The 27,882-nt window shown below is 38.6% G+C and overlaps 1 protein-coding gene across 5 annotated transcripts in view; it reads right to left on the minus strand.

The window, feature by feature from the left end:
- Positions 1-27,882, minus strand: part of LOC119841149 (transcription initiation factor TFIID subunit 4-like) — a 215,303-nt gene that overhangs the window by 12,867 nt on the left and 174,554 nt on the right. The window contains exon 16 of one of the 5 annotated variants that reach the window (XR_006275011.1): positions 27,068-27,807. The exons of the other annotated variants lie outside the window; for them this stretch is intronic. The gene's annotated coding sequence lies outside the window, so the exon portion shown is untranslated. Of the gene's footprint in view, positions 1-27,067; positions 27,808-27,882 lie in introns of those variants that run through there. 5 annotated transcript variants of the gene reach the window in all.

Below are 27,882 nucleotides of genomic sequence, written 5' to 3' on the forward strand. Positions count from 1 at the left end.
GTTTACACAAAAATGTATTTTTCCATCTGGTTTGGGAACTAGAACCACTGGAGATGCCCATGCACTGCCAGAGGGGCGGATTACACCCATTTGTAGCATATTTTGGATTTTTTGTTTTATAGCAGTTTTAGCTTGAGGAGACACCCGGTAAGGTTGGGCTTTAGTTGGGTGAGCGTTACCTGTGTCAATGGAGTAGTATGCCCATTCAGTCAGTCTTGGGGTGGCTGAGAACGTCAGCGAGTGCACAGCTCCTTGATTTACTGTTGCTGCATATGCCCAAGGGTTATGGAGAGGTTCACCTTTTTCACGCTACCATTACTTTTTTTTTTTTTTTTGGTAGTAGACACCTTTAGGCCACTTAGCGTTATCTCCTCCCTGAGCTGTAAACTGACAAACCTTTAATTTTTTGGAATAAAAGAGTTTTAGAGAATTAATATGGTGTACCTTAGGCTTTTGGTTTGAGGTGGGGAATGCTATGAGATAATTAACAGCTTTTAGGCGCTTTTGGCTGTGAATGGCCCTTTTTACGATGCTTTTATTTTATGGGCCTGGAGCGCCTTTAAGACCATGACCTGGTTCCCTACTTTGAAGGACCGTTTTTTGGCATGTTTATTATACCAGGCTTTTTGCTCTTTTTGAGCATTTTTTAGGTTTTCTTTAGCTAGGGCTAAAGAGGTTGGGAGGGTGGTTTGTAGATTGGTAACAAAGTTCAGAATGTTAGTTTTTGGAGAAGGTGTAAACCCCTCCCATTGCTGCTTTATCAGCTGTAATGGCCCCTTAACCTCACGGTCATATACAAGTTCAAAAGGTGAAAACCCTAAACTGGGATGTGGTACAGCTTTGTAGGCAAAGAGCAACTGCTGCAACACTAGGTTCCAATTATTGGAGTGCTTATTTACAAATTTACATATTATGGCCCCCAAAGTTTTATTAAACTTTTCCATCAGGCCATTTGTTTGATGGTGGTAAGGGGTGGCAAATAAGTGAGCTTCCCAAAGGCTTTTCATAGTTCCTGCCAGGAAATCAGTTCCTGCATCTGTAAGGATGTTGGAGGGCCAACCTACCCTGGCAAAAATGTCTGTTAGTGCCTGGAACACACTTTTAGCCCTGGTGTTGCTTAGAGCTACTGCTTTTGGCCATTGGGTGGCAAAATTTATGAAAGTTAGTATGTACTGCTTTCCTTTGGGTGTCTTTTTTGGAAAAGGACCCATAATATTCTTGCTGAAATGGAACCTTAATGATGGGGAGTGGCTGGAGAGGGGCTTTGACCTGGTTTTGGGGGGTTTTTTTGTTTGTTTTTTTACTTTTTGGCAAACCTTACAAGACCGGACATAGGTAGAAACATTCTTCCCCATTTCCTTGCGCCCTCTGAAGAACATGTAGTTTGCAGATTGAGGAGTGACAAGCAGAACTGAAGGACAAATGGGAGATACAGGCTGAAGGACTGTCCAAGGGTTAAGGAAGTAGGGACTCTCAAAGTTCAGATAACCATACAAAACTGCCTGAACCATATATTCAAAACAAATCAAGTACAGCTGTGCTCCCAAATGCAAAAATCTACATTAAAAGACTTGGTTCCATAGTAAGGCAATCAAAAGTCAGAAAATACTAGAGTAAGATTGCCCACATAAATTATGACCTCTTGTACATTATGGTGCAGTCTTCAACTACATTTCTTAGATAATATAGAATAGACATGTATTATATTCTGTTTACTATAATATGTGCTATTTTAATAACTATATTTTACCAACAGCTAGATACATATGTATAGCATTTGTAATGTAAAAAATTGTATATTAAACTAATTTCAAATCATCTAGTACATTTTATTGGAGTTACTGGGAAAATACTAGCAGAATGTAGTTACACTTGACTGAGGTCACTAGAATTTACAGTGACCTCCAGAGGGCTATGAGAAAACACATCCTTTTAATCTTTATTTGGCAACTTGTGTTTAAAGATCAGATGTTTTAATTTCACACTCACATAACACCTGGATGATCACTACTACACTACTTGGAACTAGCTACATTTATAATGTTATTGTCCCAGTTAAGCAGTCATTACCAATCATAATCACTTCTCTAAATCACTCTTAAGAGTCATCCCAATAAAACAGGCATGCTTCAAAGTAGCTGCATGCACTGCAAAAATAATTTACAATTATATAGCACCTTTCATCCACAAATACTTGACACACTGTATACAGAGCACCACAGAACTGAAGCAACCTCTAAGGGAGATGACAGCAGTCAATTGTGTACAGCATTCTGCACAAGAATGAGGGAGGTGAAAGTTTATGCACTGACACAGTGGCAAACCCCTTATTCTTATGAAATATATCATGGGCTCTAACACATACATACAGCCAACAGAGGTACAAGATTTATGGGCCGGTCTGAAAAATCCACATAGTAAGCTGCTTGGAACTCTGCAAAACTGCCTTGAATCAGCAGAACAAAGCTCCTCCCACTGTCAGGAATCTTATTTCACAGAAAAGGTCACCTGCATGCAGGAAGGACTCACAGGCCACTAACAACAAGCTGAGAGTAGGCCTGGAGAAACTATGCCTTCCCCTTCCAAGAATTCAGTCCATTGACACAAGCAGTAGTCATGGAAGCACAAGCAATAATCAGAGCCACCAGCTGCTGATTCATGTCCTTCCTGGATGGTAAAATAGATAACACCTAGGACTCCTAATGACAGAATTTGTCAACGCTTCCTTACCTGAGGGGAATCTCCCCAACACCCTCCTAAAACATGCAGCAATCCAACCAGTGCTAAAAAAAAAAAAATCACTTGATGTTAAACAGGTCATAAACTATTGCCCAGTGCCTAATCTCATTCTTTCATGTAACTTAATCAAGTTAGCAAAAAATAGTCTCCAACATCAGGTGAGACAACATGGATGATGTGCCAGAAGTATGTCGAAGATACTGAGTTCTACATCAAACGAACAACTAACTCCTGCCCTGCCCACTGGTGTGCAGAATTAGTGGCTGCAGCACCCCGTTCCAATGATCCCTGGCCAGTGTAAAAGCCCTTCGGGGACTGTTACAAGCCAACAACACTTAGTAGCCACAAGCAAGTATAGGTGGTCCTGGGACCAAACTGGCACTCAGCTTCACATAGCCCCAGAGGTGCCAGAAATGTGGCACCTCTTTGATCCATCTGAGGACTCTGTTCCAACAGATATAACAAAAACCTAGGTTCCATTCTTAGCTCTGCCACAAAACTCTTATGTAACTTTGGATATCACTTAACTCTATGCCTGGTTACCCCATCTATGAAATGGGGGCAGGGATATTTGATGCTTGGCGTGGTCATATAAGGTTTGAGAAGTGCAGAAAATTATTAAAGTCAGTCAGCCAAAGTGAGAATAGAGTTTTAGCCTCCTTCACATATGAAAATTGGTCATCTCTCTATACCCCCTTTTTTTTCCTTCTTCAGATAAAAGCTGAATAAAACTATTTAATTTTAAACTGTTCATTATCTTTCTGTATCCTTGACTCCACAGCTAGTATACCTTAAAAATTTCATGTTTTAGATCCTCCCATTTCTTGCAAGGTGCTCAGTAGCTGCTAGGATCTGTGGTCCCCAAATCTTTTCATCCATGTTGTTCACCAACTTGCTCTTTGTTGCAGGTATAGACCTTGCCATAGTCTCAATCCACAGACATCTTGCAGCTACTACAACTCATTGCTTTATTTGGATTCCAGTGAATGATTTACCTGAGTAAGAACTTTAGGATTTGGAGTTGTATTCTTGTAGATATAATTACGTACAGAATAACCTCTTTATTCTGTGTGTATGTGTGTGTGTGTGTGTGTATATATATAACACACATTTCACCTGGAATGCTCATCATCCTATGCTTTGCAAATGTTTAATCAGGTGCTGCTCCCTTTGAAATACAGACCCTGCCAATTATTTTTTTTTGTTGTCGACATCAAGGCACTCTCTTTTACTCATCTTTCAACAGCAGTTTACACTCTAGCACAAATATTTTGTATCCTTGCCCATCTTACTCCAGTTCAATCATGTTGCATACCCCTATACTTTCCATCACTGTGAGACAAAGAACTTCAAAACAACTCTGGAGGAACTGTGATGGATCAGCCAACAGAGCAAATAGTCCCAAGAATCGTATTTGATTCTCATCTGATTTCTTTTCCTTAGGGTCATCTTTTATATTTGTTCAAAATCATTGTCTGCATTTTGCATCCTTTGATTTTGTCTAGTCCTTCATTTTGTAATTTATATGATTTTGTGACTTATTTAACAAGAAACTTAGAACTGGATCTGTTTTTGATATCAATACCTGGAATACTCATAACTGTAGAATTTAAGCATTTCAAACCTAATCAAGATATACCTAATTGCTAGCCAAGTAAGAACTATATTTCTTTGCCTCTCCCTTTGGTAAAGACATGCTGAGCTGAAGAAACGTAGCGAATGTAGGACAGCAGGCTGCTTTGTAGCCTTTCCTAATGAAGGAAGGCCAGCACAAAGAGGCGTATCTTGCACTGCACTGTAAAATAAGTCACACCAACTGACATTCATGTCCTTTGAAAGATTCCATCTCTCTCTCTCATAGAATTGCATGTCAAATGCCCCTCCCACAAGGAACATAGGGTATTTTCTGGTCCCCACACAGCAGATTCAGAAATAGCAAAAAGCAATCTTTCTTTAAAAAAAAAAAAAAAAAAAAAAAAAAAAAAAAAAAAAAAAAAAAAAAAAAAAAAAAGGAAGAGGGGCTTGTCTACATGGTGGGGTAATGTGCTATAGGAGGTGTGATTTCTAAAGCACACTAACATGTTGAATATTAATTGGTCTGTATAGACCTTGATACATGAAAGATTCAGTAGTGTTCTTTAACATAATCTGCATACTCCAGGGGGGAATTCTGCGCCACTGCGCAATGCAGAATTTTGCAAAAATTAACATGCGTGCAGAATTTCCTTTCCCACACAGAAATGGGCTGCAGTGCTGCTGGTCGCCACTCAGGGTTGTTGGAACTGGCAGAGCCCAGCTTGCAGATAGCCGAAACTGCTGGGGGAGGGAGGAGGGAGCTAAAGGTTTCCTGGTAGCTGCAGTTCCCAGCATGACTGAGGGAAGGAGAGGGTGGTGCGCAGAAAACTCCATAAAAAGAAAAGGAGTACTTGTGGCACCTTAGAGACTAACAAATTTATTAGAGCATAAGCTTTCGTGAGCTACAGCTCACTTCATCGGATGCATTTGGTGGAAAAAACAGAGGAGAGATTTATATACACACACCCAGAGAACATGAAACAATGGGTTTATCATACACACTGTAAGGAGAGTGATCACTTAAGATAAGCCATCACCAACAGCAGGGGGGGGAAAGGAGGAAAACCTTTCATGGTGACAAGCAGGTAGGCTAATTCCAGCAGTTAACAAGAATATCAGAGGAACAGTGGGGGGTGGGGGTGGGAGGGAGAAATACCATGGGGAAATAGTTTTACTTTGTGTAATGACTCATCCATTCCCAGTCTCTATTCAAGCCTAAGTTAATTGTATCCAGTTTGCAAATTAATTCCAATTCAGCAGTCTCTCGTTGGAGTCTGTTTTTGAAGCTTTTTTGTTGAAGGATAGCCACTCTTAGGTCTGTGATCGAGTGACCAGAGAGATTGAAGTGTTCTCCAACTGGTTTTTGAATGTTATAATTCTTGACGTCTGATTTGTGTCCATTCATTCTTTTACGTAGAGACTGTCCAGTTTGGCCAATGTGCATGGCAGAGGGGCATTGCTGGCACATGATGGCATATATCACATTGGTAGATGCGCAGGTGAACGAGCCTCTGATAGTGTGGCTGATGTGATTAGGCCCTATGATGGTATCCCCTGAATAGATATGTGGAGAGAGTAGGCAACGGGCTTTGTTGCAAGGATAGGTTCCTGGGTTAGTGGTTCTGTTGTGTGGTGTGTGGTTGCTGGTGAGTATTTGCTTCAGATTGGGGGGCTGTCTGTAAGCAAGGACTGGTCTGTCTCCCAAGATCTGAGAGAGCGATGGGTCGTCCTTCAGGATAGGTTGTAGATCCTTGATGATGCGTTGGAGAGGTTTTAGTTGGGGGCTGAAGGTGATGGCTAGTGGCGTTCTGTTGTTTTCTTTGTTGGGCCTGTCCTGTAGTAGGTGGCTTCTGGGTACTCTTCTGGCTCTGTCAATCTGTTTCTTCACTTCAGCAGGTGGGTATTGTAGTTGTAGGAATGCATGATAGAGATCTTGTAGGTGTTTGTCTCTGTCTGAGGGGTTGGAGCAAATGCGGTTATATTGTAGCGCTTGGCTGTAGACAATGGATCGAGTGGTATGATCTGGATGAAAGCTAGAGGCATGTAGGTAGGAATAGCGGTCAGTAGGTTTCCGATATAGGGTGGTGTTTATGTGACCATCGCTTATTAGCACCGTAGTGTCCAGGAAGTGGATCTCTTGTGTGGACTGGTCCAGGCTGAGGTTGATGGTGGGATGGAAATTGTTGAAATCATGGTGGAATTCCTCAAGAGCTTCTTTTCCATGGGTCCAGATGATGAAGATGTCATCAATGTAGCGCAAGTAGAGTAGGGGCATTAGGGGACGAGAGCTGAGGAAGCGTTGTTCTAAGTCAGCCATAAAAATGTTGGCATACTGTGGGGCCATGCGGGTACCCATTGCAGTGCCGCTGATTTGAAGGTATACATTGTCACCAAATGTGAAATAGTTATGGGTCAGGACAAAGTCACAAAGTTCTGCCACCAGGTTAGCCGTGACAGTATCGGGGATACTGTTCCTGACGGCTTGTAGTCCATCTTTGTGTGGAATGTTGGTGTAGAGGGCTTCTACATCCATAGTGGCTAGGATGGTGTTTTTAGGAAGATCACCAATGGACTGTAGTTTCCTCAGGAAATCGGTGGTGTCTCGAAGATAGCTGGGAGTGCTGGTAACGAAGGGCCTGAGGAGGGAGTCTACATAGCCAGACAATCCTGCTGTCAGGGTGCCAATGCCTGAGATGATGGGGCGTCCAGGATTTCCAGGTTTATGGATCTTGGGTAGCAGATAGAATACCCCAGGTCGGGGCTCCAGGGGTGTGTCTGTGCGGATTTGTTCTTGTGCTTTTTCAGGGAGTTTCTTGAGCAAATGCTGTAGTTTCTTTTGGTAACTCTCAGTGGGATCAGAGGGTAATGGCTTGTAGAAAGTGGTGTTGGAGAGCTGCCTAGTAGCCTCTTGTTCATACTCCGACCTATTCATGATGACGACAGCACCTCCTTTGTCAGCCTTTTTGATTATGATGTCAGAGTTTTTTCCTGAGGCTGTGGATGGCACTGTGTTCTGCATGGCTGAGGTATGGGGTAAGCGATGCTGCTTTTCCACAATTTCAGCTCGTGCACGTCGGCGGAAGCAGTCTATGTAGAAATCCAGGCTGCTGTTTCGACCTTCAGGAGGAGTCCTCCCAGAATCCTTCTTTTTGTAGTGTTGGCAGGAAGGTCTCTGTGGGTTAATATGTTGGTCAGAGGTGTGTTGGAAATATTCCTTGAGTCTGAGACGTCGAAAATAGGATTCTAGGTCACCACAGAACTGTATCATGTTCGTGGGGGTGGAGGGGCAAAAGGAGAGGCCCCGAGATAGGACAGATTCTTCCGCTGGGCTAAGAGTATAGTTGGATAGATTAACAATATTGCTGGGTGGGTTACGGGAACCATTGTTGTGGCCCCTTGTGGCATATAGTAGTTTAGATAGCTTAGTGTCCTTTTTCTTTTGTAGAGAATCAAAGTGTGTTTTGTTCCCGTAACCCAACTACAATACCCACCTGCTGAAGTGAAGAAACAGATTGACAGAGCCAGAAGAGTACCCAGAAGCCACCTACTACAGGACAGGCCCAACAAAGAAAACAACAGAACGCCACTAGCCATCACCTTCAGCCCCCAACTAAAACCTCTCCAACGCATCATCAAGGATCTACAACCTATCCTGAAGGACGAGCCATCGCTCTCTCAGATCTTGGGAGACAGACCAGTCCTTGCTTACAGACAGCCCCCCAATCTGAAGCAAATACTCACCAGCAACCACACACCACACAACAGAACCACTAACCCAGGAACCTATCCTTGCAACAAAGCCCGTTGCCAACTCTCTCCACATATCTATTCAGGGGATACCATCATAGGGCCTAATCACATCAGCCACACTATCAGAGGCTCGTTCACCTGCGCATCTACCAATGTGATATATGCCATCATGTGCCAGCAATGCCCCTCTGCCATGTACATTGGCCAAACTGGACAGTCTCTACGTAAAAGAATGAATGGACACAAATCAGACGTCAAGAATTATAACATTCAAAAACCAGTTGGAGAACACTTCAATCTCTCTGGTCACTCGATCACAGACCTAAGAGTGGCTATCCTTCAACAAAAAAGCTTCAAAAACAGACTCCAACGAGAGACTGCTGAATTGGAATTAATTTGCAAACTGGATACAATTAACTTAGGCTTGAATAGAGACTGGGAATGGATGAGTCATTACACAAAGTAAAACTATTTCCCCATGAAGAAAAGGAGTACTTGTGGCACCTTAGAGACTAACAAATTTATTAGAGCATAAGCTTTCGTGAGCTACAGCTCACTTCATCGGATGCATCCGATGAAGTGAGCTGTAGCTCACGAAAGCTTATGCTCTAATAAATTTGTTAGTCTCTAAGGTGCCACAAGTACTCCTTTTCTTTTTGCGAATACAGACTAACACGGCTGCTACTCTGAAACCTGAGAAAACTCCATGCAAGCCTGGGACCGAGCATCAGGATGTTTCTCCCTCTGGATCACTGGGCTCTGGGGGAAAAAGAGGGGTGGGTGTCTGGGCTGGGGGGGCCACAGCTGGGTTTGGGGGTGGGGTGAGTATCTGGGCTAGGGGCTGGGCTCTGGGGAGGAGGGGGTTCAGGTGTATTGGCTCAGGGTCCCCCACAGGTGGACTGTGGGAGGGAGGGGTTGTGGGTGTTCCCCCTCACGGCTGGGCTCTGGGGAGGGGAAGGGACCAGAGAAACAGGAACTGGGTTCCAGAGTAGCAGCCGTGTTAGTCTGTATTCGCAAAAAGAAAAGGAGTACTTGTGGCACCTTAGAGACTAACAAATTTATTAGAGCATAAGCTTTCGTGAGCTACAGCTCACTTCATCGGATGCATTTGGTGGAAAATGGAACTGGGTTGTCATAGGGGTTTCTTTAACTCTCTATTTCTGGAGGAATTTTTTTGTGTATCTGTATTGTTACAGACATACTTGCTGGCTGGTATTTTGAAATAAATTATCAAAATAATTGAAACTGACATGATAATGTAGTATTATTTTGACAAAATTTTCAGAATTTTAAAATATTGTGTGCAGAATTTTTAATATTTTGGTGCAGAATACTCCCAGGAGTATCTGCACTAGGGAACCTTTAGTATGCACCAGCAGAGTCTACACAGACCAATTAATATGGATCATGTTAGTGCACTTTAGAAATCAAACCCCAGTATGCATTAACTGCACCATGTAGACAAGCCCTAATTGTCTAGTCCTAATGGTTGTGAAGAAAACCTTACAAACGTGATCTGAGTGTAGCTCAAAGCAAAATCTTTTTGACTCTGCAGACAGTCTCAAACAAAAGCCCTAAGAGGTGTGAATTTCCCTCATTCATCTCAACTAATTATGACAGATTAAGAGCAAGATTTTCAAATAATTTTGTTATGCAACTATGTGCCTATTTTGAGCAGTCCTAGCAATTCTGTGTGCAAATTAAATAATTTTTTGCACCAATGCCCAAATAGACAAAGGGAAAAAATAACAACAATACAATTAAAAGTGCTTAGCATAAATTTTTCCACTGAATGATGTTGCATGCAACAGTAGCTGTATAAAAAGCTTAGTCATAAGCTAAATACAGTAGTACAAACCTCCTATAGTTATCATTGAGGTCCCCTGAATGGCGGGTAATATATGCCCCTAATTTGTACATGCAGGCCATAAAACCACTTAAATATGCAATGTGGTTCACTTCACAGAATGAACATCCCTGGGTTGGAATCCTCTCCTGCTTAGGGCTGGTTAGACTAACTCAGAAGTCCTCTACTTATGTCCTGGACTCCCTCCCACCTTGAAATTACACAAATACTATCTTAGAGCATGGATGAAACAAACCAAGCAGAAACCCCACTCATGCATCATCTGCCACAGTAGATCTGATGAGGCTTCACAAAGTCAAATAGTTACAAGTTTACATTTAAAAGTAGAAATTATCTAAAATTAATATCTGGTGGTCATCGTACATTCAAGCAGCAATGAAATGTTAAGATCTAACTATTATTACCTTCAGTATACAGGACAGTGTGTTGGAAATTAATCACTTGAATAGGAAATGAGATGTTAAATAGCTAGCTATTATTGAATAGATGTCAATAGCAAGCTATTTTAACCTTTCATGTATTTTTGCAAATATCAGGGAATACAGTTGATGATTGGTGTAAATAGGGTGACCAGATAGCAAGTGTAAAAAATTGGGATACACTTTTTTTTTGGGAGGAGGTGGGGGGTACAGTTGCATACAAGACAAAACACATAATATTCGGACGTTTGGTCACCCCTTTTCTGACACCCAGGTCCTCTCCCCTACCTTCATTCCATGCATCCCTCTATGACCCCTCATCCTGCTTCCATGCCCTCAATTTCTTACCCCTATCCCCAGAAGTGGACCCTCATCCTGTCACTATCACAGCACCAGAGCCCAGAGCATAATTTTGTGTCAGCCCTGATACATGTCCTTCCCATACCCAAGTCCCCCCTTCTCTCTATCAGTCTCCTATACTCCTGCCACTATGCATTACTACTACCCCCCTGTAATCACATACCCTCCAAATCCATGCCTCCCAATCTCTGGCTCAACCCAGCAGCTGGTGAAACAGCAAAGCCTGGAGTCAGTAGCAGGTCAGTTTAAATTTATAAACATTTATTGTATTGCTCGTTCAAACTTTGCTGTTTATAAAATTATCAACAATTCTTTATCTTGTCCCGTTCTCTGCATCTCCAAATTGCTGCCTTCTCCACTGACTCCCACCCAAAACCAACCAACCACCTAAACTCTTAAAGGCACTTCTCTGCAGGAACAACAGAACAAACAGAACAAATTTTTGAGTTTCTATGCCAAACTGTTTTGGAGAAAATTTTGGTTCGTGACTTTAAAAATCCTTTTTAAAAAAATTTTTTTTACCTTCCAACCCTTCCAAAAAAAATCCCACTATGGACAGAGATGCACTATGAAAGGTTTCAGAAAGATCAGCTTCTTTTTTTAGGAAATTGGTATTACAGCTCACACAAAGTTGTAGAAGTAGTTAAGGAAGGGACTTAAAAATAGAACTAGTTTGAACACATGAACTGAGGGTACAATGAGTACAGGAATACATCTGCAAGAAATTTTGCAACGACACTGTGAATAAGATATAGCCTCTAGAAAATACAAGCCACAAGCCCAATTAGCAAAGACTTTAACTAATTATACATTGATATAACAAAGTTATATCCAGTATTACCTTATCAAAAAGTGACAAATTCTTGTCAAATTCCTGAAATCATCCCTAAACTGGTAACTTTAGTATCTTGTTAAAGTTGAATACCATTCAGAGTATCTTAGGAAGAGATAATTTAACAAGTAAAAGTAAACACCAAAGATTTACCATAATCTTTGCTTGATTATAAATAAATTTCAAACATATAGATACTGATTGCACGTAAGTTAGATAGGATGTTAAAATCAAGACCGTCAAAAACCAAAGGGGTCAGTAGTAACAAATCTGTTTACTAATAAAAACAGATATTACAGTATAATGGGAAACAATTCTCAAAGATACAAAATAGCATATATAAACAAAATAACGAAGACCAAGACAAAATTGTGTGATACCAACTGAAGAAACGAAACATATCTAGACTGACAGTTTCCCAAAGCTGACAATGACGAACAAATTAACTGAAATTTCTCATACAAATAATTACTAGGGAAATAGGCCACAGCTACAGGACAAACACCTTTCCAAAATACTCGCTAAAAATGGAGATTAGTGATGGGACGAATTTTGGCAAAGTTAAACAAAAGGCAGTGGAGTGTAATATAGTCAGTATCTTTGGCTGGGAGCTGGCACAAACAATCAACAGCAATATGAGAAATACGATTTACTAAATTAATTAGTGGAGGCAAATGAAAAAAAAATGTGGGATTCAGAATGTGCTCAACAGTATGGAATGATGCTACTGGCCTATTTTTACCATTGGCAATAAGATATGAGAAACAGCTAGCTCTAGTAGAAGCAAGTGCATTATGATACAACACAAATGCGAGATGAATCTCAAACCCAGAGGCTCTTTAACACCACTCCAAATCACAACTCTCTGCCTTCATTTTTCTGCTTTGCTACCATTCCACTTCTCCAAGTATTTCTGATTTGATTAACCCTTTTTTCTCACATAAAATCAGATTCTTAAAAAGATAAATTGAATAATAATAGTAGAAACTATACTGCAAAGCTCTTTGGAAATCCGGTCTCAGCTGTGGGTAATGTGCACTTTTGAAAATCTGGCCCCAGATGAATAATTACAGAAACCATAGATCAAGTATTAACCTGTTCTTGGTGCTTTGAATTTAACTTTGATTACTTTTTCTACAGTCTGTTTATAACCATGATCAATGAGATTTAATTGAACCACCTAAATCTATATTAGCTATTTTGGAATAATCAGTGTTTTATTTTTGGACTTAGTCTAAGATCTTTTTATTTCCACTTTGGTACTGTGAGTTATGTAATTACTAATTACAGTCCTTTGATTATCCTGGACTGAAATATGTGATATTACTGAACAAAATATTTTAAGCAAATGTTATATATTCATGTATACAATTGATCCTTTTTGCTTTCTTAAAATCTGATTTTTCAAGATAGCATATATATACACTACTACCTGTATGTGTTATGTAGTAACATATGGTATTGTAGGTTATAACTATTTTACCATCTGTTCTATCTGAACTATAACCTTTATAATCCTATATCAGCTTTGCCACTAACTACTGCAATTCTTAGATCTCGTCTTCCACTTACCCTTTTAAAATTAAATTGTAGCAAAATGGATGTCTGGGTTATATGTTGTTCTTCAGAAGCCTTCACTGCTCCCAGCTGATGTTAGATGGTCAAAAGCCAACAAAAGAATTCTTTAAAACCAAAGTTTTTATTTTAGGCTGAAATCTTCATATAACAAGGTAAAACTGTAATGAGGGCATCCTTTACCTTTCTGAAAAGACTCCTAAGATCTTGGTAACTTTATTCATGCAGCCATCATACTGAGGTTGACTTACTTTAACATGTTATGGTCCAGATCCTGAGAGGTGTCTCTCCTACAGCAGGAATAGTGGGTACTCAGCACCTTCCAAAATCAGGTTTATGTTCTTTAGTTCATCATACATTATTTAGCTCAGACTCTATTGAAGCAATGTGCTCTAACAAGTGGTCTATACCTCTGCTTGGGTATTTTCACATTCTGCAAGTTTAGTATAAGATCAATTTAGTTTGACATTTTTATACTCTAAATAGTAAATATAGAATCATAGGACTGGAAGGGATCTCGAGAGGTCATCTAGTCCAGTCCCCTGCACTCATGGCAGGACTAAGTATTTTCTAGACCCTTCCTGACAGGTGTTTGTCTATGAACAAATGAAAAAAACATAACCCTAAAAAAACAATAATGGCACAAATTAAAACACCACAATGAAAAAAGAAAAACAACTTTTATAAAAAAATGGAAATGTATAGTATTACTAAAGTATATTCCCAAAAACACACAAAATAAAAAAGAAATAGATTGCACAAGATGGCATTCAACAAAGCAGTTGAAGAATGCAGTAAAGGAAAAATCTAACAAGTGCTGATATACAAGAGACAAGATATTTGGGTAACTTTTAGTTAAGAAATAAGTCAAAAGGTTCCCAGACTTCGTTAAACCTTTCTACTACATCAATTTCATTAGATGGCTCTTTTACAAATTTATATACAACAGTTATTAGATGAAAACAATGACTGAATCTAAAAAATCTTTCCACTGTTGAAGTATTCGTTTCAGATTAAATAGAAAGTCTAAATTTCAAAATGGGTAGACTTATGAAAGGTTTAAGAGGTATCTTAATAACAAAACGGGTCTTACTGAAAAAGGAAAGTTTGTGCGCCTTAGGGCAGAGGTTCTCAACCTTTTTCTTTCCATGCTATAAAAACTCCACTGGGGGCATTAGCCACTGTTCATAGATTCATAGATACTAAGGTCAGAAGGGACCATTCTGATCATCTAGTCCGACCTCCTGCACAGTGCAGGCCACAGAATCTCACCCACCCACTCCTACAAAAATCCTCACCTATGTCTGAGCTACTGAAGTCCTTAAATCATGGTTTAAAGACTTCAAGGAGCAGAGAAGCCTCCCTCAACTCACCCATGCCCCATGCTACAGAGGAAGGCGAAAAACCTCCAGGGCCTCTCCAATCTGCCCTGGAGGAAAATTCCTTCCCGATCCCAAATATGGTGATCAGCTAAACCCTGAGCATATGGGCAAGATTCAGCCAGACACCCAGGAAAGAATTTTCTATAGTAACTCAGATCCCATCCATCTAATATCCCATCTCAGGGGATTAGTCTTATTTACCCTGAATATTTAAAGATCAATTACTTACCAAAATCCCATTATACCATCTCCTCCATAAACTTATCGAGTAGAATCTTAAAACCAGATAGATCTTTTGCCCCCACTGCTTCTCTTGGAAGGCTATTCCAAAACTTCACTCCTCTGATGGTTAGAAACCTTCGTCTAATTTCAAGTCTAAACTTCCTGGTGGCCAGTTTATACCCATTTGTTCTTGTGTCCACATTGGTGCTGAGCTGAAATAATTCCTCTCCCTCTCCTGTATTTATCCCTCTGATATATTTATAGAGAGCAATCTTATCTCCCCTCAACCTTCTTTTAGTTAGGCTAAACAAGCCAAGCTCCTTAAGTCTCCTTTCATAAGACAAGTTTTCCATTCCTCGGATCATCCTAGTAGCCCTTCTCTGTACCTGCTCCAGTTTGAATTCATCCTTTTTAAACATGGGAGACCAGAACTGCACACAGTATTCTAGGTGAGGTCTCACCAGTGCCTTGTATAATGGTACTAAAACCTCCTTATCCCTACTGGAAATACCTCTCCTGATGCATCCCAAAACCGCATTAGCTTTTTTCACAGCTATATCACATTGGCAGCTCATAGTCATCCTATGATCAACCAATACTCCAAGGTCCTTCTCCTCTTCCGTTACTTCTAATTGATGCGTCCCCCAACTTATAACTAAAATTCTTGTTATTAATCCCTAAATGCATAACCTTACACTTCTCACTATTAAATTTCATCCTATTACTATTACTCCAGTTTACAAGGTCATCCAGATCCTCCTGTATAATATCCCGATCCTTCTCTGAATTGGCAATACCTCCCAGCTTTGTATCATCTGCAAACTTTATTAGCACACTCCCACTTTTTGTGCCAAGGTCAGTAATAAAAAGATTAAACAAGATTGGTCCCAGAACCGATCCCTGAGGAACTCCACTGGTAACCTCCCTCCTACCTGACAGTTCGCCTTTCAGTAGGACCCGTTGCCGTCTCCCCTTTAACCAATTCCTTATCCACCTTTTGATGTTCATATTGATCCCCATCTTCTCCAATTTAACTAATAATTCCCCATGTGGCACGGTATCAAATGCCTTACTGAAATCTAAGTAAATTAGATCCACTGCATTTCCTTTATCTAAAAAATCTATTACTTTTTCAAAAAAGGAGATTAGGTTGGTTTGGCACGGTCTACCTTTTGTAAAACCATGTTGTATTTTGTCCCATTTACCATTGACTTCAAAGTCCTTAACTACTTTCTCCTTCAAAATTTTTTCCAGGACCTTGCATACTACAGATGTCAAACTAACTGGCCTGTAGTTACCTGGATCACTTTTTTTTCCTTTCTTAAAAATAGGAATTGTATTAGCAATTCTCCAATCATTCGGTACTACTCCAGAGTTTACAGATTCATTAAAAAATCTTGCTAATGGGCTTGCAATTTCAGGTGCCAATTCCTTTAATATTCTTGGATGAAGATTATCTGGGCCCCCCGATTTAGTCCCATTAAGCTGTTTGAGTTTCACGTCTACCTCAGATATGGTAATATCTACCTCCATAGCCTCATTCCCATTTGTCATGCTACCATTATCCCCAAGATCCTCTTTAGCCTTATTAAAGACTGAGGCAAAGTATTTGTTTAGATATTGGGCCATGCCTAGATTATCTTTAACCTCCACTCCATCCTCAGTGTTTAGCAGCCCCACTTCTTCTTTCTTAGTTTTCTTCTTATTTATATGGCTATAGAACCTTTTACTATTGGTTTTAATTCCCTTTGCAAGGTCCAACTCTACTCGACTTTTAGCCTGTCTCACTTTATCCCTACATGTTCTGACCTCAATTAGGTAGCTTTTCTTGCTGATCCCTCCCATCTTCCACTCCCTGTATGCTTTCTGCTTCTTCTTAATCACCTTTCTAAGATGCTTGCTCATCCAGCTTGGTCTACAACTCCTTCCTATGAATTTTTTCCCCTTTCTTGGGATGCAGGCTTCCGATAGCTTCTGCAGCTTTGATTTAAAGTAATCCCAGGCCTTCTCTACATTTGGATCCATAAGTTCTTCAGTCCAATCCACTTCCCTAACTAATTTCCTTAATTTTTGAAAGTCAGCCCTTTTGAAGTCAAAAGACAGGATACTGGACTAGATGGATCTTTGGTGTGACCCAGTATGGCCGTTCTTATGTTCACTACCCACCTGTGTCACAACTGTTTTTCTGCATATAAAAGCCAGGGTCAGCATTGGGGGTAGCAAGCAAGGTAACTGCCCAGGGCCCCATGCCATAGGGGCCCCTGCGAAGCTACATTGCTCAGACTTCGGCTTCAGCCCCATGCAGTGGGGCTTTGGCTTTCTGCCCTGTGTCCCAGCGAGTCTAATGCTGGCTCTGCTTGGCAGACCCCTGTAACCTGCCTGCAGCCCCTCACGGGGCCCTGGACTCCTGGCTGAGAACCCACTGCCTTAAGGTGTGTCTACACAGGGATAAAAACCCACAGGTCAGCTGACTTGGGCTTAGGGGACTCAGGCTCTGGGACTGAAAAAATCACTGTGTAGATGTTTGGACTTGGGCTGGAGCCCAAGCTGTGGGGCCCTTCACCCTCGCTTGGACTCCAGCCTAAGCCCAAATGTCTGCAATTTTGAGCCCTCCAGCCTGAGCCAGCTGACCTCAGCCAGCCACAGCCATGCCACAGGTCTTTTATCCCTGTGTAGACATACCATAGAAACCATTTATAAAAACTGGAAGTCAAAGGGATTTTTACATTTACCTAAATGAGATCAGAATTTGCCCCAAGTTCTGATTTTTAAAACTAGCAAATATCACAGCATAGCTAGACCAAAGTAAGTCAATATGAAATAAGGTTCGTAGAATTGAGATGAAATTGTATTGCTTTTGTTGATCCATATTTTGTCCCAAACTGTTCACAAGCAAAATCTAGGTGAGTTCTCCCAGACACAGAGCAAACTCAGAAGAAGAATATATTTTTCTGAGACAGATCCATAAACTGAGGGAGAAACTTCTTTGCAAAAGTCAGATGTTCCACATCATCAATTTTTAGTTTCATAGTAAAGTTGAATTTTTAAAGGCAGTGTTAATTTCAGGGATTTGCAGAATAGCTCATCTGGGACACTGCATTTACGTTTTAATTCTGTCTTTTGAAAAGCTACACACTATTTAGCTAAAATCTATGAGAACTTTTGGCCTAGGTGTAATGATTTCCATCTACAGAAATATTGCTTGTGTATCATATTAAAAAAAACGTATGATATCCACAAGAAAATATACACTTCTGGTTTTATTAAATTTAATAAAGAATTAAAGAATAATTTCCTGTGGAATGTGAAAATGGAGGGAAAATCAGATATGGATATTATTAGGGCTGTCAAGTGATTAAAAAAAGAATTGCGATTAATCGTGCAATTAAAAAAATTAATCATGATTAATCACACTGTTAAACAGTAATAGAATACCATTTATTTAAATATTTTTGGATGTTTTCTACATTTTTAAATATATTTATTTCAATTACAACACAGAATACAACGTGTACAGTACTCAGACAAACAAGTTTGTTTACATTTGCAGGAGATAATGATGCCCGCTTCTTGTTTACAATGTCACCTGAATGTGAGAACAGGCATTCACATGGCACTGTTGTAGCTGGTGTTGCAAGATATTTACATGCCAGATGTGCTAAAGATTCATATATATCCCTTCATGCGTCAACCACCATTCCAGAAGACATGCATCCATGCTGATGATGAGTTCTGCTCAATAATGAGCCAGAGCCGTGCAGTTCAAGGCATGTTCCTTTTCATCATCTGAGTCAGATGCCACCAACAGAAGGCTGATTTTCTTTTTTGGTGGTTCAGGTTCTGTAGTTTCCGCATCAGAGTGTTGCTCTTTTAAGATTTCTGAAAGCATTCTTCACACCCCGTCCTGATCAGATTTTGGAAGGCACTTCGATTCTTAAATTGGGTCGAGTGCTGTGGGTATCTTTAGAAAGCTCACATTGGTGCCTTCTTTTCGTTTTGTTAAATCTGCAGTGAAAGTGTTCTTAAAATGAACAACGTACTGGGTCATCATCCGAGACTCCTATAACATGAAATATATGGCAGAATACGGGTGTAAAACAGAGCAGGAGATGTACAATTCTCCCCACAGAGTTCAGTCACAAATTTAATTAACACATTTTTTTTAACGAGCATCATCAGCATGGAAGCATGTCCTCTGGAATGGTGGCGGAAGCATGAAGGGGCATACGAATGTTTAGCATATCTGGCACATAAACAGCTTGCAACGCCAGCTACAAAAGTGCCATGCAAATGTCTGTTTTCACTTTCTGGTGACACTGTAAATCAGAAGAGGGCAGCATTATCTCCCGTAAATATAAACAAACTTATTTGTCTTAAGTATTACAGTAGTCTCTATCCACAAAAACAACGAGGAATCTGGTGGTACCTTAAAGACTAACAGATTTATTTATTTATCAATAAATAAAGTCCTCGTTGTTTTTGTTTGTCTTAGCGATTGGCTGAACAAGCAGCAGGACTGAGTGGACTTGTAAGCTCTGAAGTTTTTACATTGTTTTGTTTCTGAGTGCAGTTATGCAACAAAAAAAATCTACATTTGTAAGTTGCACTTTCACGACAAAGAGATTGCACTACAGTGCTTGTATGAGGTGAACTGAAAAATACTATTTCTTTTGTTTATCATTTTTACAGTGCAAACATTTTTAATAAAAATATACACTTTAATTTCAATTACAACACAGAATATAATATATAGATATGTAGAAAAACATCCAAAATATTTAAGAAATTTCAATTTGTATTCTATTGTTTAACAGTGTGATTACAACTGTGATTAATCACGATTAATTTTTTTAATTGCAATTAATTTTTTTGCGTGAGTTAACTGCGATTAATTGACAGCCCTAGATATTACTAATCTTTTCTTATATTCAGACATACTTTGTTGGCATCCTTTCATCTGCGAGAGACAGTGGGAATTGCAGCCTATGATGTAGATGGTTTGCAATGTCTCATGTGATTGAATAGGCCAATCCAAGATTTGCATGATCTTTGGCAGTTACTGCAAATGTACGTGTCTTGGCTGATAGCTGTTTGCTTCTTACGAGCTCTTTTCTCTTCAAGCTATAGGAGCCAGCTCCTGTCATGGACTTTGATACCCTGATGGAGACAATGGCGCCACTTGTTACGATCACTTGCCAAGATTTCCCATTGGTCAGGATCAATTCTAAATTCCTTTATAATTAAGACATAACTTAGAACATTAAATGATAATAGCTCAATATACTTTTTCTTTTGACCTATTATCCCCCATCAATTAATCCCATCAATATTATTGTAATGTCTCAAGATTGGAAATGGATCCCATTAGCACATCTATAAAGGAATATTCTTGCAAAAGAATTTCATGCTAACTTTTAAAAATGAGCATGTATCTTTTCCCTTTAGAAAGAGTTAATGCCTTCTCCATTCCTAACTATAATGCCACTTCTACAAACATTTGTACTTCTATGGTTTCTGTTTCGTGTCTGAACAAAAGGAGATAGAAATTCCTCAGTGTGAAGAAATCAGTTCATGAGATATAATTTTGTTTTTTCCACATGAGTAGTTTAAATATGTTATTTAAAGTTATCTTGAGGCATAAACATAAGGCATGTAGGTTAGAAAAGTCAAAACTACATCTTTGTGTACTACCTATTTCAAATATTTTGTTTAATGTGCAAATGACATAATGAACACGATGCTTTATTAAAGTAATTTGCAGTGCAGTTGTAACAACAGCACAGAAATGCTGGTCAGTAACAGTATACATTTCATACATAACTTCCAGCCATATAAAAATATTTTACTTTTGAAAAATCTTCCACTGGAGGGGAAAATGCTTGTTTTTCTTTTAGGAGTTTACATTAAAATATTCCCTTCTCCACACAGAGCAATAGTGAAAAAAAGCTTCAATAGATATCAATTAGAGTTTAAAATTCACTTTTCCTCTTCATATACAAGAGGATATTATCTTTTATATTTTGCAATTTTCTTTTGCATTTAAACATTTCCCACCTCTACATTAAAAATGCCTTTTATTATGCAGTTGAACAGTCTTTCCTAGGTAGGCATCCCTAGAGCATAATCCTGATTCACAAAATAAAAACATCTAATTACTCCACCTGCATAATTCATTGGCCCACAAAGAAAAGTTGGCCAACTTATAATCTTTATAGAGCACATATAAAGAGCTCACTATATGAGGTAAGCCTTCATCAGGCTTCACTGGCAATTGCTGCCAATCAGTATCAAGAGTGCTTTGGAATCAAATACATACAGCGAGTTGCTCACTTACAAGTATCTGGGCCTCCCCTTCTCCCATCATAAAATCAGAAAATATAAAGGGAGGGATGTCATTTTGCCACTAAGAACCTGAAGTTCCCAAGTAGTCAGTTCTGTCTGGTGAATCACTCGGCTATGTTCTAAGATCATATTTGTGACCCTCCACAGCCACATGCAGCATAGTAAGCCACACAGAAGTTTTGTGGTGAATTTAGTCCCATTAATAAAAAAAACATGAGAAAACAATCCAAAGTCTCAGTCTATGAAATTCCCAACACTTGAAAAAAACACTCAAAACCTCCAGTAGTATACAGTAACATTACAGAGATAGAGAGTAAATTGAAGCATAGGAATTATCCAGATGAGAAAACTGGACTACCATGATCAAGATCTCCTTAGTTTACATAACATTTTCCTACCATTGCAAATGATGTAATGTTAATGAAAAGCAATGTACATTCACATCACACAAACAGACTTAGTGTAGCTCAGCAAGACAAAAACTTATCAACAGTCTGTCTTCAGGTCTCATCTTTTTCTCCCCAGATTTCATTCTAAAGCTCCATACGACTTTTAAAAAAACCAAGCATCCAGTTTATTTCATTTTTTGTGGTCAAATGTCTAAGGCCTACTAAACCATAAATATTGCAAATGACTTGGCCCACTCTTGTTCAGTTAGTGGAACACCTTAGAGTGACACACAAACTTCAAACGAAAAGACTAAATTATCTTCCACAAGTACTATGGAATGGATTCTACATGAGAAAACTTTTACTATGCAATAACTAAGGCTTGCCAGAAAATCACAATTCTGAGGTTTTTGAAATTTGTTCTCATTCCGCATCAAAATGAAAATGAGAGGATAACAGGGAAGACAGGTCCCAGGCCATACCCCTAACCACTGAGCTACAGGGAGCCCCCCCGATAGAAATGCCACCTTAGACCTGAGAAACCTTCCTGACAAAAAGGTTGGCAAAAGAGATTTTCTGTGAAACTTTTAGGTTTGACAAAAGAGCATTCTCTGGATAGAAAAAAGTTTTGTCAAAACATTTTTGACCAGCTGTAATAATAACCTAGAATTTTAGGCGGCCCAATTCTACACACTTTCACTCAGATAAGTAAGTCTTTACTCATGTGAGTAGTCTGATGGGCCAATGTAAGGAATATTCATGTGTGTACACATTTACAGGATCAGGCTCTTAGGATTTAATGAAACATATATTCTGGTCCCACAGTTTACCTGACTTTAATTTAAAATGCTTACTTTAAAACAATAAGATATGGGTATTCCCCCGCTGTAGTCGGAGGTTCAGAAGACAGTGGACGGGAGGGAGAATTATTACTTAAAGCCAGACTTCCCCCTTCTACACCAAGTCTCCACAATTACGTTTGAAAGGCTATGTCATATACTTCAAGTAGTAATTAACAACAGAAATGTTTGGAATAAACGAGTAAGGACAGGGCATTTGAAAAAGAGTTAACAGATGTCCTTAACATTGCTGCTGGCCTAATAACATTGCTGCAGTAATTTATTTGATGTGGAGTTTATTTAACTGCTGCAAACACATAGCACTATAATAATTATAAGCAGGTTGCATTAAGCATAATACATATTTGATATATAACAGTTAAAAAGAATCTCAGATTCTATATGCCTCAAAAATGGGATATACACAGTACTTTCTGAATTCTGATTTTAAAAAGCTGACCAAAAATCACTGCAGACTTTGCAATGAAAAAATAGAGTTCTTTAAAAAATAATTTCATCTATATTTTGTGATAGCAAACAGATTTGATTCCAACTCCAAATCCTGGCATACTTCAGTAAGCTATCAGCACAGCAGTGCTGCCTTTTTCCCCTTTGAAAAATGAAAGAATTAAATTCAAAACAAACAACTTCAATTTAACACCTAACTACAGGATAACCAATCTTAAAAATGTCAAATTGTAATGGATCTTAATACCCATATAAAACATAAAAATAGTGGCATTGTTCCTTGGTAATGCATAGCAACCTTACAGAATTTCAGTGAAGGAGAAAGAAGAGAAAAACACCTTATTACTTCTAACTCCTGCGAGCCATTTTGGTCTCCAAAGGTTTTAGACTGCCTGAGGCCATGTGTCTGCAGTGTTTCGGGAAATGACTTGCCTTCTCACGAACACTGCTATGTTCTGCAGCACTGCTGCCCCCCAGCATCCCCGCTCAATTTCTGTTTAACTCTTCCTTACCTATATCAGCCTCTGTGGTTTTTTTTTCTTTTTTTTTTTAAAGCAAGATTTTAGAAAGGTTTTTTTTTGGGGGGGGAGAAGAGGGGTGTTTCAAAACAAAAAGAAAACAAAGCTTTTCTGCCAAATTCTCTCAAAAATGCAAACACCACAATTTATCTGCATATACCCTTGAAAGGAGTTTATTCTCTGATAAAATTTTCTAACAAAACTAGCTGTGATCGCAGACCTTTTAAGTTTGATATTGCCCAAATATTTGTCTAGTTTACCTCAGTAAAGTCAGAATGGTTAGAAACATGTAAAAATCATCATCATACCCACTCGCCCACCAAAAGCAAGAACCATAGCTAGAAAAAAAATGTTTCAGACAGTACTGTATTTAGGTTTTTAATTACATGCAAAACACTGTACTATAGGCCAAGACTAAATATCGGCTAAAAGCCTCATCACTATTAACTAATTGGTCTGAGCACCAGAGTCATAAATAGGAGTAGGAAATATATTCTCTCATATACAGGGAAAGAAAGAGAGCAATTTCTTCCTACTGATAAATTTTCTGAAGTAACTTAAGCAAAAGGTTCCTCCAGCCCCCTCCATTTTCTGAATAAATTCAAGGCTATGCACTGCAAGCTACTTTGTTCCATGGCTCTTTAAAAAACCTCTAGAAAATTTCTAGCCAAGGTCACTGCTGATTAACTCAAAATATGACAGTGTAGGAGGCTACTAAAATATTCTGTTCATCTCAGAGGTTGAATAAGCAGCACTAACTAAGAGGAAAAATCAATATAATACTTTCAGTGAGGAAGAAAACAGAAAATAGTTTAGCAGTTAAGTGGTTAATGCAATTCCTAAGTGTTCAGCAATCATTGCAATTTAGTGCCATTTCGATTATTACACAATAAACAGACCATGTTGTCTGGAAGCAAATTTTTATGAGTATAGCTGAAGGGGTTGCAACTTATTTAGCTGCTGAAATTCTAAGGGAAAGAACATTTCTGAATGCTAACACTACAGATCAGAAATATACAGGTACACTAGAAAGGTTATTTTTAGGTCACTACTATGGTAACTAACCACACTGACCTTTAAAATTAGTATGCAGTTAACAAAGAAAAATAAAGTTCAATAAAATGTTCTTTAAACAGGATCACTTTAACAAACAATATTGCACATTCTTGTTGTGCAATATGTTGTCAATTTTTAAAGCTATTAATTTCACAAAAGAACATCATGATAACATGGTCAGGAAATCTGCTAACTCTGGGAAAAACATCTAAAAAATTAGAAAGCTGTGTTTTAGCTACCACAGTTCTAAAAAAACTTTTCAAAAATTAAGATTTGTTTGTTTTGCAGACAAAGACACAGTGGTACCAGTATAACAAAATCATATTTTTATATAATGTGTAGTTGAGGCAATGTTTAGACTAAAGATAGCCAAAACTATTAATCTTGGATTGTTTTGCCTAATTTTGCCAAAATACAAAACTTACAATTGATTTCAAACAGCAAACTCTGCTCTGGAATTAATAAACGTGAAGGCAATTCTTTAAAGGTAGACAAGAAAGAGTCAGGTTCAGGGGAGGATGGAGATGAATGGAGGAGATTAAGAATGTATGATTAATAGCAATGGGGCCTCGGAAAAGGAAACATATTAATGGAAAATACCTTGGGCCCAATCCTGCAGTTTTTACTCAGGCATAAGTCCAATTAACTTAGAATGAGTCCTTTGTTAATAAATAATGGAATCTCAGTAGTACGCTTGGTCACTCCACTAGGTAGGAAATGGAAGTTAGATTTTGGCTGGTCATAATAGTATGTTGGCTGTTCAATAAAACATCCTTTAAAGAGGAAGGTTTTAACAAACAATATTATGCTGAGCATTGGAAAGATGCATCCTTATCCTGGCAGAATTAAAGATTTATGAACATGGGTTACATTTATCCAGATTCAGCAGCCTTTTGATGAAAGGTTATTGGGGCATTCTAGAATGCTGTCCAGAGACTGATAGAAAAAGCAGAATGGTAGCTAGAAAGCTGGGGTTTCATTTATTATTATCATTACCAGGGAATCTAGGTCATATTTTGGATCTTTATCTATTTTTGCTCTGCTAAAAAAATCTAATTTTTTTTTAAATTGGGGGAGAGAAAGGAGGGTAACCCCAAGAGCCAATCTAGATTTTTTTATAGAACTGTGCTCTATACTTCTAAGTGATTGCTCCTGAGGTGACTTTCTACTTCCCTTCACCACAGGTTCTACCTTAAAATGGAAGGAGTCCTTTATGACCAATGTCGTCTTGGGTCATCAGTACAGCTTTTAAGTTTATTTAGTTGTTATAGTAAATCTGCATTGCGTTCTCAGTCACAGGTAGGCAGCTGACCATTGCCTAGTCCTATGGGTAAGTACAACACAATTAGACATCCATTATCTTAATTATTTATATTATGGTAGTGCCTGAAGTCTCCACCTGAAACTGAGAATCTAGTATGCTAGGCACTGTACAAACACATAGCAAGAGACAGTCATAACCCTGAAAAGCTTTCAAGCTACAAAGACAAGACCAAGTGTGGGACATAGGGAGCATTAATATCTCCATTTTACAGATGGGGAACTGAGGCACAAACACAGAGTGGAAATGAATCAAAATCTCCTGAGTCCCAGTGCCTTCAATGTGTTGTGAGGGTTCTCATACTTACAAAACCAAAGTCCAGTGGCATTCAGGCACCTAAATATGGATTAAGATGCCTAACTTTAGGCACCTGGTTTGAACATTCATGTAAATGTTTTGTGGGTTTAAAAATCAATTGAGAAATACAAGATCAAATGAACATTTTTATGTACGTGTTCAATGCAGTTCTAATCAAGCATACAGATGACAGGCCAAATTCTCTACTAGTCTAACTCCAATTAAGTCAACGGAATTACACCAGTAGGGAAACTGGTCCCCCTACTTAACATAATTGCTTAGTGTACTTAAAATTGAATTTTCTTTGTAAAATATACTTGAATAAATATTCAATTAAACAGAGCAAAAGGATCTTAATGCTTAATCTCAAAATGTTTTATCACTATCATATCACTATTCTGAAAACTTCACACATTCAAACTCACATTTGCTTAGCTCCCTTTTTAAAGCAGTTATTTAGATGGTAATAAATAATCCAAAGTAATTTTCTGAAAGCCAGCCAAGATTCTGAGCATTCTTCCTGATATCTTTTGTGCCAATCCTGCTTATAGCTGCTGCCCATCACAGTAGCTGATTTAAGGGCCCGAAGAATGTAAATGTGCCAGCCACATGAGAATGTTAAGCAGGAACAGATCAAGTGAACACAACAGAGCCTGTCTATATGACTGCTAACTAAGACTAGTTAACCTATCCTTTTAAAGTTTCCCATGTACTACAATTTCCAAATTAATGTTATGTTCAAATAGATCAAAGTTCTGATTGGCTATTTTTCATTTTGATACTCCACTGGTATTTATACAAGACAGACTATGTTGGAATATCGACTCTTATGATAAAAACTATTTTAAAAAACTTTAAAATTAAAATTTAAGTTAAAAATGGGGGGGGGGATTCATTTTTATGTAAATATTAATTCTAAGTGTGTGCTTCCAGCTACATTGGATAGTTAATCTGACACAATACAGAGAAACTGCCTACCGGAACAAGAGGTAGAGATAATTATGGTCTCATACCGGTAAAAATTCTGGGTTAGCAACACAGAGTTAGCTTTAAAATACAAATTTTACTTGCCATAGCAAGTATCCTGCTCTATAAAGAAAATACTAATTCAAAAGATATAGTACATTAATATATATTTTATTTTAAGCTATTTAGAGTGCAAATTTATTTAAAATACAATAAAATGACATGCAAATCTAAAAACTAAATACAAAAATCCAAGAAGAATGTCAAATGAACAAACTTTTTAACTCTGCAATTTTTATTTTATTAGATGCTATTCCTAACTTGTTAAAATTGATCAAATAGAAAGCTGTGAATAGAGAAAAAATTAAGCCAACTAGAAAAGTGTGACTTGGATTTAATATTTTATAATTGCCAAGGGACAAACTGAGATCAATGAATTTTTGCCCGAGATGAACGTCAGAAAGAGATGTACTTCAGTCTTTTAGGGAACATTGGTCTATTTAATTCTTGTGTCTGATGCATGTGAAATATGCCTGTCTTGGCCTTCTTTCTTGCCTTGAGGCAATGCTGGAGGCAGACATTACCACTTTTAATAGGCCGCCATCTGAGGAATGGCAAGGGATCCAATAACCCATCGACTCTAATGGATTTGCCTGTTTATTCACTTACACCTTTTTTTGTAGCTAATTTTAGTTTTGCATGCTGAGTTGTTTCACTTTAAATTAAATGAATAGAAACAAAGGGAAAAAGACTGTGCAGCTAATAAACCATGATTATTTTCGAAGTTCTTCTCAACAGGATCCTCCATACATTAAGGTATATCATTTGAGAACAGATTCACTGCTGTGTTTTTCCACTTGTTGTCAAAATTAACACAGCTTTTTGCAGATCTAATGAGACAAAAAGTAGATTATTATACCATCTTAGGTTTCAGAGTAGCAGCCGTGTTAGTCTGTATTCGCAAA

This window comes from Dermochelys coriacea, chromosome 12, assembly GCF_009764565.3.
Source record: "Dermochelys coriacea isolate rDerCor1 chromosome 12, rDerCor1.pri.v4, whole genome shotgun sequence".
Classification (NCBI taxonomy): Eukaryota; Metazoa; Chordata; order Testudines; family Dermochelyidae; genus Dermochelys; species Dermochelys coriacea.